General features: G+C 33.0%; 1 protein-coding gene across 1 annotated transcript in view; it reads right to left on the reverse strand.

Annotated features, from left to right (window-relative positions):
- Rab27b (RAB27B, member RAS oncogene family) overlaps positions 1-19127 on the reverse strand; it is a 148547-nt gene extending 129420 nt beyond the window's left edge. Inside the window, exons 1-2 of the mRNA XM_013157209.3 lie at positions 18976-19127; positions 18780-18858 (exon numbers count right to left, since the gene is read on the reverse strand). The gene's annotated coding sequence lies outside the window, so the exon portion shown is untranslated. The remainder of the gene's footprint in view (positions 1-18779; positions 18859-18975) is intronic.
- Positions 19128-19500: the final 373 nt, after the last annotated feature.

The following is a 19500-nucleotide window of genomic DNA, read 5'->3' on the forward strand; positions in this document are numbered from 1 at the left end:
TGAGAAGGATTAAGTCTACTTAATGTATTTCCTTGATCAAAAATTGCTGAAATGATAGCCTGTGTCAATCTCTCTCCCTCCTTTCTCCAACAAAAGCATCATAACATTAGAAAGGGTATTTTCCAAATCAGTATTTCTATTTCTGACTATCAAATTTCTGTAGTCACAGTGTACACTTCTAACTGGCAAAACAAAATTTATTTGGGGGCTGGGGATTTAGCTTAGCGGCATAAGCGCCTGCCTTGCAAGCAGGCAGTCGTGAGTTCGATCCCCAGTACCGATAAAAAGGAAAAAGGCAAAAAAAAATTTTTTTTAATTTATTTATTTGCATGTTGTCCTTACATATGACCATCCAGTGGTGTTCCATTTAATGGAAAATTCAATGTTCATGCCACCTCCCTTATCATAGCCCTTCTCCTTGAGTTTTCCTTTCTGAAATTCCACCTCCCATCAAGGACTCCTCTCAATTTAGAAAGCTCCTATTTCTCTCCCAGTCCTCTTTTAAAAGTAACTTTCTTAGAGGTAACTTTCTGGACTGTACCTGTCTATATATTCACACCAGCCAATACTATCAGAGAGGCTCAGAGGCTCTTATAGTATTTCATAAAACACAACATTTGTAATCAACCAGTTCTTTGTAAAAACAAATTTTTTTTTTCTTTACCAATCTGCATCCCCCACGTGGGCAGATTCTGCTTCTTTTATTTATGTAATATGCAACTAATGGCTGTTAATAGTTATGTGTCTATTAAATATCAAAATTTACAACAATAATGAAATTCAGGGAAACTGTGCTTTCATTTTGCTAATGAGATATCCATAGTAAAGCAGTTTTATATTACAAAATTAACTCAATTTGAATAGCATTCTACTGTGTAATGTTTTGCTTTCTTACTGCACTAGTGTTATAAAGCCTAGGCTCTACTTAACATGCAATTTATTTTGTGACAATATTGTAACTTCATTTTATCATAACTTAGCATAGAAAAATGAAATTGTATGTGAAGCAAAAATATTCTTACGTTGTATGGTTGTCTTGCCCCATATCCTTCTGTTTTGAATGTAATGTTTTACTGAACTAAAATCCCAACATGCATGGTTTTGTGAGGGTTTATTGAATTACCTAGAGTAAACAAAATATGCATAGTATATTTAGTAATGCCATACACTTGAATAAGAATGTATTGCTATAAAATATTTTTTCTTTAGAATATAAAGCTACCAAAAAACACCACATATCCTTGACTTATTCATAAAATTACCAGTCTGTCATAATCATGATGTGTTGTCTTTTTATACAGCAGACATTTTCTATAATTTAACTTTTAAATGGTTATAAATTCTATCACAAAACTATCAGAGAATGTATCCAATACTTGCAAATAAGGTAAAAGATAATAAGTACATCTCTTTTACATCATTCAGGGGTCACAGACACCCAAAGATTTTTATTCTACAGGAATTTCTGTGATGATAGAAATGGTAGCCTCTCAGCAAGCGTAGCTATGGATGATATGAAAAATGAAGGATATGACTGAGCAACTAACTCTTTATGATATTAAAACTGAATTATTTTAAACATATATTTAAGTTGGTACATTTATCTACTGTCTCTTTATTGGTCAATGTAGGTAGGTGTAAGCCTATATGTAGTTTGTTTCATTCCTTATTATTAAATTTCCCACATAGTAAAATTATGTGTTGATTTATAGAATTTTGTCCATTAGATGCACAAATACTTTTTGTATAGCAAAACTAAATAGCTCCAAAGATTTATGGCTGATAAATATTAGCCAATTTTTGTGATCTAATCTAACTCAGAAATTTTATCCTAATCTTTATTAAATTATATATATATACTTATAATTTTTGTATATTTTGCTGAATAAATCATAATTACTGGTTATCTTACAAATGCATTTGTATTCTCATATAAATGTGTTTATAAAATTATACTTTATATTTTCTTAAAGATTATGGTTTGAAAATATTTAAGTTGTTTTACAGACCATTTCCTATAGCCCCTAAAATACACTCATAAAATTATTTTTAAAATTTTCTAGTGAGCACTTGAGAAATTATAAACATTTACTCTTTTATCTTATAAAAAGAAAGATGCTACAAATAACTAGTTTCATGATTTAATAGCATCACACTTATTAATCTGTTTGATATTATCAAAAGCTGAACAAGAAAAATTGTAAAGTCAGGAGACATGTTTGATGCTCTTTTTTAAGCTTAAGTATTTATATAAATATTTCATAAATTGTGTGATTTTTATGAAGGCTTTAGAGATTTTTCAATGCCTTCCATGATCTGCTCACAACTTTGAGGAAGACACTGGTCAAATCATTATGACAATCTATCAGAGAAACATAACCTACTCTGATGTTAGCAGTTATCAGAATGATGAACCAAGGCCACTGAGTTTCATAAAACTTTGCCTCTTAGTGCTCATCTGAAGAAGTCTCTCTTTTGAGATAGAAAATGGAATTGGTATCTTCAACAAGAACAGTCCTAGAGTCTTATAAAACCAAGTCTACAGTATTACATATTTGCTAAAGAATAGACTTTAGGGGATAGATTTCTAAACTCATATGGTTTGGGACACTTTCAGACTCTATTAGTGGAACAAATCATTTCTTGGGCTTTTGTCCACTAGCAAATGTCTTATATTAAAATAGATTGCTGACCCTAGATTCAGAGCAATAAGAATTCACCAGAATTAAATGAATTCATGAAAAAAGTTCTTGTGGTTATTTGGCTGGAATATGTTGGTACTGTTTTACTATGCTTTCATATGATTAGGTAAGGAAACCCTTTATCTCTCTCTATAAACTACAATTAATTGTTCTCCTACCAGGTTTTTTGTTTGTTCATTTTTGTTTTTGCTTTACTTTATATTTGATTTTATAGATTTGTAAATTGAAATTAAATCATCTAAAAACACATTTCATTGACCCATTCAGAATTTGGAGGCAAAATCTTGAGTTTCATTACTTTCCATGGTAATAGATTATTTATATAGGATCAGTAAAAATTTATTTCCATTTTCAACCAAGACAAGCTGCATAAATCTATATAGCCACCTGGAATTTTGTATTTGAGAAAGTTTTATTTAATCAAGTATAAGGATTCTCAATTAAGGAATCTATGTATAACTGATGGTATAGTTCCTGATTCCAAAGCTAAAGAACTCATAAAGAGGTAACTTTCTGGTAGGTTGAGGAACTTAGCAAATTAGGTATCTCTACCTAATTGCTAATTTGCTACCTAGAATGAAGATTTTGCTTATTTTTATAGGCACTACAGATGAAATCCAATGGAGAGAATATTTTGAGATTGACTTCCTAGCCTTAGGGTAGATCAGGAAGAGAGATTAAGGCCTAATCCAAAATTCCTTGTAGAAATTTTCAAACAGAAGTGAATGTTGTGGCTAAAAAATCTATACAGCTCTGTATTGGCAAAGTCAAGAACAACAGTATGATTACTTATTGCTCTAGATACTCATATGGAAATGAACATATTAAACTTGTTCTCTTAAGACTATGGTGATGAGCTAAATTGGACACACAGTCTTTGTTGTTTGACCCTTGACCTAAGCCATGGGATAAGATGCAAGATGAGACGAAAGTAGTATCAATAACACACAAAGCCAGTTCCAATTGTTTAAGGGAAAACATTTAGTTCATCTTATTGTTTACTATTGATTAAAAATCCCAGACTGAATGAACTTACTTGTTAATTTATGCTTTTGACTCATGGAAATGCAAATAATCTTTAAGAGATAACTACAAAGGTTGATTATGCTTTTCCCTTTGAAATCTAAGCAATAAATTGTGAAAATGAAAACGACAGAAACTGCCCAAAAGGAAATAACAACTAGGATGGGGAAAGGAAAAAAGAGAGAATGGAAGGGATTATATATATTCATATATATATATAGATAGATAGATAGATAGATAGATAGATAGATGTATTCATATATATACACACACACAAGATAGATAACTACTAATCTCTGTTAGTTCATCAAAAAGAATGGTTTGTGCTTTCATTGTTTGATTGATGATTTTTATACCTGTATTTTGTAGTCTGAACAATTACTTTGAAGATAACAATATGCAATATATTAACCAGTGTTAATCTCCTATTATTTTGTTTTGAAATTCTGTATCTTTTTTTGTTTTTAAAATTAAAAATTGCTAAAATATAATTTCATAAATACTTTCTGAATCGGTTATTACATCTTATTAACATCCTTTATTAATTGAGTTAAAGAGGCTTTTATTCTTGCCTATTTTATACCTAACTGAGAGTTGATTTTTTCTTTTGAAATTAGATTTCACCAAAACTATCTGCTGATACAATAGCCACCAAACTGACAGTCATAAGTCATAAGGCATTGCTTTTCTTTCTGATCAGGTATATCTTAACCTCTGGTATAACATCTAGTCTACTCTTGACTACTTGGAATTTCAAGTTCATAATCTATGGAATTGGGGATGTTACTCAAGGCTTCAAAAGTCTCTTCTGAACTTCAATTTAAATGTTCTAAAACTGAAAAGTTAGATTGCCCTAATGGAAGTAGAATATCATTGAAAGAAAGTAAAGTGAACATTCTGACAAGAACTTGAACAGACCTGGAATGTGCCAAATCTCTATATTATCATCCCTTCTAAATTAAAAAAGCACCATTTAAATAATTATTTTGCCAAAGACAACTGCTCTTTAATTCAACCACTTGTACTTAGATAGATAATTTCTGATATACACATGCAAAGATACAAGATTTATGTGTAGATTTTTAGTGTTCTCTTCTTGTCAAGGCATAAAATAGATTTGTTCTTTGTATCAAGAGTATATACAATGCTCAGATATTAAGACACCCACCCTTTTTAGGCTGGCAGCAATATTACTAAACATCTGAAATGGAAATTTCATCTAGTTCTAGTGTAGAAAAATGAAAAAATTTAAATAACATTTTCTACAGGAAAATTATTAGAATGATCTGTTAAGGTTAACAGGATGTTCTATATTCTAAACTCATTCTTAACACAGTTTTAAATAAAGATTAAAGAGAAGGATAAGTAGAGAGATTTTTTTCAACTAGGAAGGGGAATAAAGGATGGAAGGAGTAGGTAGGAGGGAAGGGAATTTTAAAAATAGAGATAGAGCTTTTGTAAACGGGAAGCAAAAGATTTGAAGGAACCAGGGAAAGATGGAAAGACGGGATAAAAAAATAAGAATTAAAATGTGCTATATGCATGTACAAACTCTCAGCATAAATGTAATCATTACATATCGCAAACATGTTCTAATAAAAAGTAAATTATAAAAAGAACTGAAAAGTAAGATAATAATGGAAACAACATAGATACAACTGTAACACCTACAAAATTTATGATACCAGATAAATCACTTGGGGGGTTGCATTCATGATGGATTTGACTGGTATTTATTTGATACAGTGATTAAAATTTTTCTGTATTAACAAAATAAGAATAAGATTAATTTCTTTCACTCTATAGTAATTTCATACAACTATTTTCTCCAACAATTTATTGCATATTTTATAAAGATTTAGAGGAGATAGAGTCAAAGCTTCTAAACATGAAGAAATGTAAATGTTTAAAGTTATGAAAGTGCTAACTACTGGATTTATCATTGTATGTTGTATACATGCTGCTAATTACCATACTTTATTCCATAAATATGTAAATTATTGTATCAATTCAAATTAATAATAAAGTAAGATGAAAGAAAGACTATTGTACATGTCAACTAAAATCCCATCAAGGGTTAATTTTAATCTTGAAAATAAGACTTTACTCACAAAGCATGATAGTTACCAAGGTAGACCTAGTAGAAATTTGGGATCAGAATCAGAATCACAAATATACTGCAAAATAGAAAATTTGTTCCACAACCAGTTTAACCATTTATTTGGTTGTTATGGCAACATGGTTAGGAGGGAAAATTTTTTAAAGTTTTCAGTATAGGATCATAGCTGATTTTTACACAAGACACTGAAGTAAACAGAGGGAAAATGCTTATTGGTAGCAAGTTATATATATTCATTAGATTGAAGCTGTGAATTGCATTGTTCAAATTTTCAATGTCCATGTTAAAATTTCCTCAGTGCATGAAAAAATTTTGGTCAAATCGTTACTTTGGTTGTGGGCTTGTCCATATTGCCTTGCTTTAGATTTTAGATTATGCTGTTAGGTACTCAGAGATTCAAAATGAATGTATGTTACTGGGTAATTATAACTTTTAACATTATTTTGCAACCCTGTAACATCGCAATTATGCCATCTGCTTTAAAATTTGCCTCCTAAGACTATGGCTATATCATATTTCCTTTAATTTTATGAGATGTCTATGCATTATACCTATTCCTGTTTAATGACATTAACTTGTTCCTAAAATCTTTATTACTAAATTAACTTTAAAAAATAAATATTGCCATTATTTTAATAGCAAAATTATAATGTGTTTTGTTCTAACCCAAGATTCTTAATTCTCACGGGCAGTAAGATGTAGCGACAGTGAAAGCAAAGTTTGTAGATAATAAATTTTAAAAAGTGAATAAAGTGCTCACATAAAATATAATATAATGAAAAGCTTTTGAACTTGCCCTTTGGAGGAAGACTTGATAATAAGAAGTAGTTAGCAGAGGACTATACATCTGTTGGAATAAGCAGTGTCATTTATACACCTGGTTTTCAACTTTGGGAAACTTGTCTACTTTAAAAAATCTCTTTAAAATGGAGTTATAAATCCGGATTACATCTTTGGATCAAAATAAAGACCAAACACCAAAGTATTCCCAAATCAATGGAAATACAGAGGTAAAAATAAAGATTTGATTTTGTGGTCTCTGTTTTGACTTTATCAAACAAAGAACATTTTGAATGGAGTATCTTAGAAATGCATTTTATTAAATATAGTATTCTCTAGTCAGAAAATGTTATTTCTAGAAAATAACATATAGCTATAACAAAATATTAAATGATATTACTTTTTTTAAAAAAATTAGTATTTGATAATAAAGAGGGGCAGAAAGTCCTCTGTAAGTTAGTATAACCCTTCCTAAGCAAGTACTGCAAAGGTCGTAAATTGAAGAGTGATTATAGGAGGCAAGTTCCAAAAGAAACTTCAACCTTTGATGTCATTATGTCTTTCAGATATCTCTTGAAAAATTATTTTAAAAATTCAAAACAACAATTCATTTGTAGCATGATGCTCATTGACATGATGGATTTCTCCTGTGCTCCTTTTAATGGGCTATTGTGCTGAATTTCTGGAATCCCGATTATTATATGTCTTGAAGTACATTTATTTTAGTTATGGCTGTTTGGAATTCTATATGCCTCCCTTATCTAAATGTGATATTCTGATCCCCTGTTTGGGAAATTTTCTGCTATTACTTCTACAAACAGTTTGTTTTTTCATTTCATTTGTGTTTACTCCTATGTTTTCACTGACACTTATCAGTCTTCTATTGTTTTTCTTTGCATTGTCTTGGAGCTGTTGAATTATTATTTCATGGTGCCTTGTTACTCTTAAGAGATCTTTCCTTTTGAAATGATCACTAGCCACAATCCTATCTTCAAGGTGTGACAGTCAATCTTCAGTTTCATTCAAGTGATTTTTTCCAGCTTTCAATGATATTTTTAATTTCCTGCTTATCTTTTTGATAGCAGAGCTAGAAAAGTTTTAGAAAAATAGAGGAGCATAGAAAATGATGGACACTTTGAAAGAACAATATATGAAAGAAATAGAATGCTATTTTGCTATCTGTTCGGAAATTTCAGATGTGTACCTTCCAATACCTTCTATATCAATGTCTCTTTTACTTGTTCTGGGTGGGGTTGTGGCTTGAGCTTGCATTTTGTATTTTCATTTCATTATTTTCTGGTTCTCTTCTATGTCAGTGTCTGTCATACTTGTTCTGAGTGGAATTGGGCCTTGAGATTGCATTTTGCATTTTCATCTTGTTTCTTTCTGGTTCTATTTCATGTTTCTTTACCCCTAAGCAAAATGCTGATTTGCTTAATTTATCTAAATGTGATATGCCTGTTCGTTTGAATTGTAGTCTTCTCAAGCTCATTAGTCTCACCTGTGCATCATATGCACCTTAGTCAGGGTCCTACTGTGTGACTGACAGTCCCACAGCCACTGGTAGCGCAGTGTAAGGTAGGAACCAGTAACCGGAGTTCCTTCTACAGGGCTAGTTGGCAGGTTCTGTACCTGATGTGAACCAACCCTGGGCTGGTATTGTTACTGCTGCTTCAGGCTTTTTTTTCTAGGCCACAATTCCCACCTGTCTATCATGTATGCCCTATCTGGGACCCCACTGTATTGCTAGGTATTTCACAGGCCCAGCATGCACCCCTCAATGGACAGCAGGCATGATTCTAGTCCTGTTTATTGGGTTTTTATTGTTGTCTTATTTTCATTCATTTGCTATTTGTCTATGGTTGTTAAAATTGTGTTTTGTTTCTATGAAATTTATAACATTTGTGTTTGGTGTAACAATACCTGAACTCAGTGAACACCATTACCCAATCCTCAATGTATTTTACAATGACATAAATCAGATAATTTTTTGATTACCCTGTGTTGTCATTTTCTAGTATTTTAATTCCATCATGCTTTTAAAGTCACACATATTTCTCTTATCATTATTGTATCACAGTCTAACTCTAAAGCATTTAGGATGTGGTTTCCTGTATCCACCTTGCTTATAAGTATACAATACTCAATATTTTACTTAAGGTCTTGATTCACAAAACTCTTGATATTTAACCCTTAAAATTTCATTTCTCTCCTTTTTTCTCTATTCTCTCCAACCAGAATTTCTACAGATAAATAGTTAAACTCTTTATTCTAGGCACCATACATTCCTTTAAAATCTCCAGGAACTCTTCATAGTAACAGTTTGTGTTTCACTTATTTAAATAATAACTTGAAAGTTAACAAAATATAGGTCCCCATAGATGTTCCCTTTAATGAAGTATTTCTTACAGGCATTATATTAGCATGCACCAAATTCCATCACATAATAATATGAATTTTGTTTACAATAATCATATGTTACAATGAAAATACAAGGTGAAAAATAGCTTAGAGCACATACTCAGAATTTTAAGATTTCTAGTGCTTTTTCTGAATTGCTAACTTTTCTTAATTTCCAGCTTTCTACACTTTGCTTTGTTATCATTTCCCTTCTGCCTGAAGAACTTTACTCAGCATTTATTTTAAAAGAAATCTAGTACTTGGAATGTACTTTATATTCATGAAAAATATCTATTTTGCCTCCAATTCTAAAGCCTTGTTTTATGTTGTTTTTTGTTCCACACAGCATTCTTAATTTTCAGGTACCCTGAGTTCCACCTGTCATAATCTGCAGCTACCATGCTAGCTGAGGAGGGTAGCCCCACCAACTTGAGAGTAAGGTTGCTATCCTATCTCTTACTTACATTGGAAATAAGTCCTCAGATTTCTGGACAAATACACATAGACACACACACACACACACACACACACACACACACACGTGCATATACACATTCATGCTCTAGACAGAGGAAGCTGACTTTCCTGGAGTATTTTTTAGTATGCTCCTATTCAAAGCTCTAAGCTCTAGACTGTTCTAGAGCCCTAAGTTGGATATATGTGAAACAATAAATATACCCAGGAACTCACTGCTCAGTCATTACTCTGCTTCTGACCTTCTAATTAATTTTCTTGTTTTTACTTACTTTTCAGGACGTTACAGAATTCTTTGAACTTGGCATATGTATTTTGTGTAGAAATTGTAGTTATAAGCTTAGGGAGCTGTAGTGTGAAGTAGTAACACCTACTTCATCTGACCAGCTGTGAAGGTGGTTTTATATCCCACATGAGACAACTGTTATACAAAATTAAAGGGCATCAACATTTTGAGCAGTAGTAGCAAACAGTGCATATTTTCTCACTTTTAAGTGCCACAAGATATGTAACTACAAACAATTTTAATTAAAGCTCTTATAGGTCATCCTATTCTTAAATACAGTTGATTCTTCTAGACTATATCAAAGAGAAAAAATTAATTTTAGTAATATATTTATATCTGAAAAAGACAAATCCAAATTACTTTAAAACAATACACAAATATCTTTGTATAGTACAAGGTTTTACACATATTCAGCTTTATGGCTTAAAAATACTTTATATAGAATTTATTTTTATGCATATTACCTTACGTCAAGGCAGTCCATTAACAGAACTAAAGCTCTTGAAAATTAAGGAATGGACCTTATGTACCTTCCCTTATTTATCTACTAAAAAATACATATGTATAAACTTAAATTTGAAATCAAAGTAAGCTTTCACTAACTTTCCATGTTGTAAGAGACTTACCTTAACTTTGTCTTAAAAAGACTCATGTTTTGATTTTCTATATTATACATAGCCCACTCCATACTGTTATGTCCATCTGGTAACTAATTTTGCTATGTCTTATCTATGTTTTAGAAACCCTGCTTATTTAAATAAAACTTTTTTGATATGACAATAAGGCAATAAAAATCCACATGAATTTGTAACTATTCTTTATTCTGCTGTGTACTTGCTAGTAGAAAAAAATCCAAGACCACATTGGAGATACTATGCTAAATACATGCATTTTAAAACTGATGAGAAAGAAGCTGAGCAGTTGAAAGTATTCTTAGCAAATAAGGAAAATTTCTGTAAAATGAACAACGCTGATTTACAATTTGAAGGTACAAGAGTTTGTATATTATACAAAAATATATCCAGTGGGGCTGGGGTTTAGCTCAGCGGCACAAGCACCTGCCTTGCAAGCGGGCAGTCATGAGTTCGATTCCCAGTACCGATAAAAAAAAAAAAGTCAAAAAAATACATCAAGTGTTCTTACAGTAGAATAGAATCTATATGTCTTTCGACATATGTGTAAATGACCTTTGTGTGTTTACTTTTAATCTTTTATACAATAAAAATTTGACACAGATTCCTGACAGGACATTTTTTGTGTGTGCATGGGTGTGCATATGTGAACCAGTTTGAAAAACAACTTTGCTGTCTATATGTGAAAAATAGAAAGCAGGATGCGGTCAATATAATACATACATTCAATAGTAACTGGCTAGATTTCTATTTTAGGCAGTGTGAAAAATCCTACTGGAAAACATAAGTTCTCATGCAAATCTTAGAAAAAGCAACGATGTGATATTTCAATGAGATGTATTAAAAGTTGGCTTGAGTGAACCATCATTTTTTAATACTGTTGTCATCTGTTGAATGGCAAAAGCATCTTAATTTAAATAGGAAGATCTTCTGTGATGCTTTGCAAAATTAAGATTCTTGGTATTTGAGTTTTTACTTTAAAATATAAGCAGGCTGTTGAGTCACGTGGGGAAAGAGTAGGCCTAGAGTATTTCTAATTGTTATTCCTCAACATAAAAAATCGTAAATTTCAAACCTGTTCAATTTAGCTTATGAAAATAAAGACTGTTTTATGTAATGCAAAATGATTTAAAATCACTTTACTGTGACTTCAGGATCCTTATGGCCTCCCACCAACAATGTAAGTAAGTTTCAGTACTGGAGCCCTTTTCCACTGTTTGAGTATGTAAGAAGTTGACTTTATTTTTATAAGTTACATTTAAAGAAATTATTTAAATTGCTTATAAACTAGTATCTCAAAAACACACTGCATAGACTAAACACATTATCTTTTTGAGAACATACACAGTACCTAAAAATTCCAGAGTTGTATTTTTGTGTGGAATTTCAATGTTGGAAGATGTACTAAAACCTATTTAGCTAACCACCTTCTGGAAGCTTGAAAACTTAGTACATTTTCCTTAAAACATAGACACTCCACTCAAAGATTAAACACTGCCTGGGACAGAAAGAAGAAAAAAGGAAACATTTTGTTCATCTATTATATTTTAAGTGTTTTTACATACTGTATAACAAGTTGATGTTCCTGTAAGATATTCTTCTTATTTTCCACATAAATAAGTACTGACCATCGAGGTAAGTGGTCATAAGGGGCAGATATAGAGTACATTTATCTGATTCCAGGAACCTGTTCTTCCCATATCACACGGTCTTGGGCACACCACTGTGCCACAGGACTCACCATTCCCAATGTGGTCCACTGAGCTGTCGCCCTTAAGTTTTCATCACTAGTCCAGAAATGGTCCCCTCTCTTTGTGTCTTAAATACAAGTCTCATGTCAAAATCATTCCAGTTGTTGAAGAAAGGTCAAAAGCAAAGCACTGTCACTTTTACCTACTATCTTTTTCCTTTTCAAAAATACCATGTTCATCCTGTGAAAAGAAATTTTGTGTTATCTTTGATTTCTAGTAAATCTAGAGTGCTTCTAATGTGCAGAGCTCAGAACTAAGCAGATCCATAGATCATCCCTTCCTGAGTGGAGTATGTATTATTAATTCCCATGGTCTAGACTATTTGCTTCTTTCAATGCAGGTTAACATGCTCATTATGTAGCAGCCACATCACACTGAGTTTACTGGGGCTCCTTTCGTGCTCTTATGTATGCTGTCTTTTGAATTTGGAGGGCTTATAAAAATCTGTATGTTCTTCTTAATCAGTATTACTGTTATCATCTATTTTGATTTTGATCTCCAACTGCTGACTTTAGAAAAATTTCACCATATTTTCATATATATGTCATCTCTAAAAATATATTCAGAAATTAAATTTGGGCTTTTCAGAGTATTTTGGCAACTGTGCAGTGGTTCTGATGTTAACCGACAGTTGCATTATGACTTTATCTTGGTCAAAAATGTTTGTATGAACAAATACATGAATATTTTATGATGCTGTCTTTATTGTTTTATGATGCTAATGGTAAATGAAAAGACAAAAAGAATTTTTAACAGTGTAAACAATCATTGTTATAATATGACTGCAGAACAGTTGTAAATTTATTTTTGGTATTTCAAATAGTTATCAATTGAATACAAGTTAAAATGTAGGGGGAAAGAAATACACGCCAATGAAGATTAGCTTTAAAAGTTGATGTATAGGGGCTAGGGATTTAGCTCAGCGTGGTAAGCTTCTGGTTGGCAAGCACAAAGTCATGGGCTCGATCCCCGGGAACAAAAAGAAGAAAAGAAAAAAAAGTTGATGTATATAGAGCTGTGCACAGTGGTACACACCTGTAATCGGTACTCGGGATGCTGAGGCAGGAGGAATGTTGTGAGTTCAAGGCCAACCTGGGCTCCATAGTGAGTTCAAGGCCAGGCTCAACTGTGTAGTGTGACTTTGCCTCCAAAAAGCAACAAAAAGTTGTTGAATAACTGAGGATTTTATCTCTTTGTCTTATCTATTTTCATTTTAGGATTGTACTTGCTTGGTATTACAACTTTTATTGAACCTTTTAACTCTCAACATTGGTATCTATTTTCAGTATTGTATTATTCACAAAAGAGTACATTTCTTAAACTCATTTTTCCTTCCAGATTTCTAGAGTTATTTCAAGTATATTAGTTGAATGGTAGTTAAGTGATCAAAGAAAATGAAAAAATACTACCTCATATTGATTATCATAAAAATTAACTGTCATACATAGTACTGAAGAAAGTCAAACAGATCAAATGACATTCCTGAGAACACATAGACAGTGTGCCTGGGCTGTAGGTTGAGTTTAAGTAGTTGAGGTTCAATGTCCAATGAATTAAATATTCCTTCCTGATCTGACTCCCACTATGTTTTGAGATTTTTTCCCTCCTCAGCAAAGGCTTTTGCTCTTTCATGGGCTTGCACAGGATAGATTTTAATTAATACTCACTAATTTTTTTGTGGCTGCCTCTCTGAGACGTTTCATTATCTTCTACAAGATCAAGAGGTCAGTGGAATTAAATATAGATCCATCAAGGACTGCCCCCTCCAACTATCCCTCTTTACCACATGAGCTTTTTTCAAATTTAAAAACAATTAGTTTTCTATTTTGAATTTTGTCTAATAAAGTAAACAAACTACATCTAGCTCATAGTATCCAAGATTAATATTTTCCTGTAAAATGACTAGAGCTTAACACTGTTAGATAATTTTTGTCACGGTATCTAGCAATATTGTTAAAAGCAGTAGGAAAAAAGTAATTAAAAGTCACCCCATAACATTTTCCATTTAAAAATTAAACTATAGCAGCTGATTAAGAGGATGCAGGTGGTTGTGTGAAGATATGTATTTTATGGCTGCATCCTAACAAGATGACAAAATCTCAAGAGTGTTAGATGTGAATTGCTCCAAGTATCAGTCAACTACTTTCCTCATCAATGGACTTGCTTCACCAATTTGAGCTTGAATTTTGTTGTGCACTAGGAAGTGCCCGATTTATCTCAACTGAACTTCTCATGTTGTCTGATGAGCAGAGCCAGCTAAGCACAGTCCTACCAAGAAACATGTGTCCAACCTACTGTGGGAAAATAGCCCCACAATTACTTCCTATCAATTACTGGGCTGGCGGTTTGGAGGAGAAGCAAAATCTAGCACATCTGTGCTTAGCAGAGCTTGGAATGGAGCACTGGTATTTTTAAGACCCTAGAATAATATTCTATCTTCTGCTGTCTGTGTGGGAATTGTATTTTCTCCCCCAAATGTATAATAGAATCACTAAAAGAATTTCAAGAAAGGTGTGTAAGTTCTTGTTTATTGGACCATGTAACAAAAGACATGACTTCATAAAATTTAAACACTTTGTAAGTCACAATAGAAATTAAATTTTCTCCTACAGTGTATTGTCATGGCAGTCAATTTATGTTCTCAATTTTCTCTTAACAAAATCTGTAAAATTTCACGAAGGGAACTCAACAGTAAATTACCTGAGATTGCTGGGTGTAAAATTATACTAGGTAGGACTTGTAAATCTAAATCTGCTTTTGGGGCCGGGGTGGAGGGGCGGAGGTGGCTCGAACTTGCCATACTTCTGCCTTAGGCTCCTCGTGGGGATTACTGATGTGCACCACCACACCCAGCATGCACTATTTATATTCTATGTTTCTACCATTCTGTAGTGGTGTCTTCACTTTCAAGTTAAAACTTATCAGATACTTGCTGGTTTATTTGCTTTATAGCAAGATATAGAATAACATAATTTTATCAAAAATGTTTTGGTTAATGCTAGTTTCCTGATTTTTGCTAATATTCTAGGAAAGAACAGACAGCACACAAAGTGGCACATAGCTTGCTTATTGTTCTTACACTCATACCCAGGATCCAGCAAGGGCTCAACAAATATCTCTTAAAGAAAGATAATTCAAAGATGATAATGCTCCACCCATAAATTTTTACACTAATTCCAAGCCTCATTACATTTTGGGGACTAGCAAAGCCTATTGCACTTAAACATCTATTAACAAATTTAACTTTCTTCTTATTAATGATTTAAAAAGAAGGGAATAAGAGTATATCATGATGTCCAAGTTCTCAGCAGATATAATTGTTTGAAGCAGTAATGATAATGGATTTGTTTTGGCTTGTGCTCCAGTGAGAGTTTGGGTTAGGTTTTGGGTTTGTGTATGGGTTAGAATTAGGATATGAGGGGGCTGGGGATTTAGCTCAGCAGCATAAGTGCCTGCCTTGCAAGCAGGCAGTCGTGAGTTCAATCCCCAGTACCAATAAAAAGGAAAAAGACAAAAAGAAAAAAAAAAAAAAAAAAAAAGAATTAGGTTACAAGATATAGTTAGGATTAGAGTTTATTGCTTAACCTGCTTATCAACAACTGCAGCATTCATTTTTCACTGTTAATTGGTCTTTTATGCTCAAAGAATACTCATTCACCTAAAAACTTTTTGCTATTCCTACAACCTTTCTATGAATAATAATTATGGGAATGACAAGACCTTTTCAAGAAAAATTTCTTCCCTAAGCTATGTAAATAATAACTTTTTTTGCTAATCTGCAACAAAATATGTAGCTTTATCCTTCCTGTTTCACCCAACTATAAAATGAAATGGAGCTGGCCTACCACTGATATCTCTGATTTTCTTCCATTTAAACCTCATATTTAATAAGGGGAAGTTATAATGGAATTTCAAAAGAAAATCTCAAGTTTCAAGAAACTTCTGTTTATTGTGGCTTATGTATGTGACCAACCACTTCTTAAAAATTTATGTGAAGGGTGTGATTATCTTTTAAGACACAACAAGCGGGACAATTTGTCATTTCTTTACATTGATTTCTTTATTCACTCAACACCAGTGTGTCTCTGCCAGATCCCCCATTGAAAGGTGGCCGCAGCTGACTTGTGCATTTTTCTGTGGCTTCTATGAGATCATTTGTATGCAAATCATGTATGCTTAAAGGATAGAAATAAAAGTAAATCACAATAGCAGAACAATGTATCCGATGCTCCAGTCTCTCTTTACTTTGGGTGGTTTAGCAATATAAATTTGAAAGATACCTAAATTCTGTCTTTTAGGGAGAAAATTTTCTATTTTTTAGCAGAGAAAATGTTGTGTCATTATTGTCAGTGAAATTGATGGAAAAAGTTTACATTTACTGAAATTTTTTGAATAAAGTAAGTACTACAATTCATCTTTTAGGAAAGTCTACCCTGCCACTGTCCAGTAAATCTAGATAATATTGAAATTTCCCCACATCTCAGGCAGCAAATCTTTCCTAGGTCTCAGGGGATAGGCCTGGTCATCCAAATCACCAGATAATCACTCATTTAACACTCCATCAGATTAATTTTAGCCTGTGTTTTTCACTCTTTGGCTTAAGCCTCTCTTATTTACTAGCAGTTACAGACTTGTGTTAAGCTTTGTAACCACTGTCTTCAGGCATGAGGCCTGCACACAGGGCTTCATTTTAAGTCTGCGATTTAAGATAAAATTCGTATTTTGAGAAGAGTGTCAAGTTAAGAATAACATTTAAGTTCTTGGGATATTTTTCCATATCATCTTTGAACCCGATGACTCTAGGTTTAAAAACGAAGCAGCTGTCTCACAACTATTTAGGATGAGACACATATAATGATAACTATGGCGTAAAACTGAAGCTTAAGGCTGTTAGTGTTGGAAAAGTATTATTCAAAACCATAAAGTTATAATTTTAAGAACCGAGTCATCTTTTCTGATTTAGAATATAAAAAAAACTTTGAAAGACAGAGGGAGAAACTTCACACAAAAATTAGACACATAGTATACAGTTATACTAAAATCCAAATAAGTTTAAAATTACTTTTGCTTCACAAAATAATGAAAGTTGATTTCTTTAACTTCCTCCAGAATCTAGGCATTATCTTCAAAAAGGATTTTCTCTGCCTAAGGAATATTATATATCAATATTAACATGTTGGGATTTTTATTTTTACATATTTTCATTTTAAAAATCCAGCAAATTGATGATTATAACTATTTGTAATTTCAGTTCAATTTAAAGCAATTTAGGAGGTACATTATATAGCAAATAATAGAGAAGAATATTTAAAACATCAAAATATATAGAATAATAAAATAAACTTAGCCCTTTTTTCCTTACTCCTATATAGACTGTCCCAGTTTTCTTGAGAACTACGGCTACATTTTCAGAAGTTTCATTCTTAAACATTTTGAAATCTCATTTAGCACATTTCAGTATATCAGTTATGGGCTATTTAAATACATAAATTTTTGCACTACAAAAAGAACTTTAAAAGTTCTTTAATAAATGCTTTCATTAAAGTCATGTGTCATGTTTCAGTATTCATGTTTTCTTGCATTTGGGTGTTATTTTGTTTCCAGAGATAAATCTTTTTTTTTTCTTTTTGGTACTTGGGATCGAACTCACGATGTTGTGCTTGCCATGCAGGCACCTGTGCCTGCTGAGCTAAATCCCCAACCCTCCTGAGATAAATCTTTATAGCACCATTTATCTTAAAATTATCCATGAATTGACCATTAATAGGACACAATATTTTATTCATCTATGAATACACTTACCTATTACACTTAGGATGATATACATAAATATAACTAATGAGATAATAATCATGCCTAACAATTTGATAGTATCATAAAGTTCTCAAAAAGCTTTCAATACCTGAAATTGCCACCAAGGCCCTGACAAAAGCCTCTTCAATTGATTCGTAAAACACTTAAATAAAAATTCCACTTTTCTTCCTAAAATTACTCATTTGAGTTTTCTAGTAGCAAACTACTCTCTTATCCACAATCAAAAGCACAAGTATTGTCAAACAGAGAATAGAATCTTAGATTGCCATTTTTAAAATACGTTTCTGTGTGCAGTCTACTAATGGTAGTATTCAGTATGGTGGGGTCAAGAGAAAACAAACCAGGTTTCTCTCCAGTGGCTTTACTCTGGGAGGTAAAGAATAGCTTAACAGCTTTCTGGCAGGGCACATTTATGATAAGAGTATTTGAACTGCATAAATAAAATAAAGCATTAAAAAGACTCCTACATTGCAGCACAGCAGTGATTAGAAAGGACTGTTTTTGAGCTTTGCAAACAGAAAGCAGAAACCAAGCAATCTGTCTGCAGCCCTGAGCAAAATCTTTCCCACCCAAACTCTGCAAACCCAGGTTCTCTTGCAAACCCCACAGGCTAGAAGAGGAAACACATCCACTCCAAAGTAGAGTTTCCGGCCCATAACTGGTGGTTTGTGTCATCGGTTAGTTGTTCCCCTTCATGAATGAAATACACAGATGGTACCTTACAGCAGCTCTTCCAGAGAGGCAGAAGGTCAAGGGATACAACTCACCCACCCAGCGCATTAGAGATCTGTGACCCACCTGCACCTCCAAATGCCTCCGGATTGCAGCCTCTGGAAATATCTAGCCCATTTCTCTACGGCACTGTTGCTTCCATCAACTGTGGAAATTAGCATAAAATAACAGTAACCCAATAAGTGCTGGACAGCATAGTTGAGGATCAAATAAATGACACGCTAATGGCACAAAACCTGAGTGATAAACGGCAAGCAATTACCTTGTAGTCCACCGGCGTGGGGGAAAGGGCTGAGCGCTGTCTGCTGCTCTCTTGTGTAACAGCACCGGCGGCTCAGTCCCTCAGCCTGGCGCTGAAGCGTGGCTGTTACCGGCGTCTGGGCGGTCCTAGTGCCTGCTCCAGGTTAGCACACCCTGTGCCTCCAGGACCCGCCCTGCTTCCTTCCCTGCATCCTCTCCTTCTACTAGTGGTTGTCACCAAATGTTTTCCAAGACGCAGATTGGCTAAGCATCAGGGCCATGCAGTTTGTTTAGGGGGAAATGATGAGTAAATGCCTTGCTAATGTCATCTAGACTGGGATTACAGATGATCACATCTGTTAAAGGGCTCCAGTGTTAAAGATTGTTAAAAAGAAAACCAATTTGCTAATATAGTGCTAATATACCACATTCACTGAAATTCATTTATTTTGCTTTGTTTTTCACATATTTAATATCTAAAGGAGAAAAATAGATAATTTTTTAAAAGTCAGATACACTTTTTCTTACCATTTGTAAATGCTGCGTC

This window comes from Cavia porcellus, unplaced genomic scaffold (genome assembly GCF_034190915.1).
Source record: "Cavia porcellus strain 051 isolate PalLab524CR breed Dunkin Hartley unplaced genomic scaffold, mCavPor4.1 scaffold_20, whole genome shotgun sequence".
NCBI classification, from domain to species: Eukaryota; Metazoa; Chordata; class Mammalia; order Rodentia; family Caviidae; genus Cavia; species Cavia porcellus.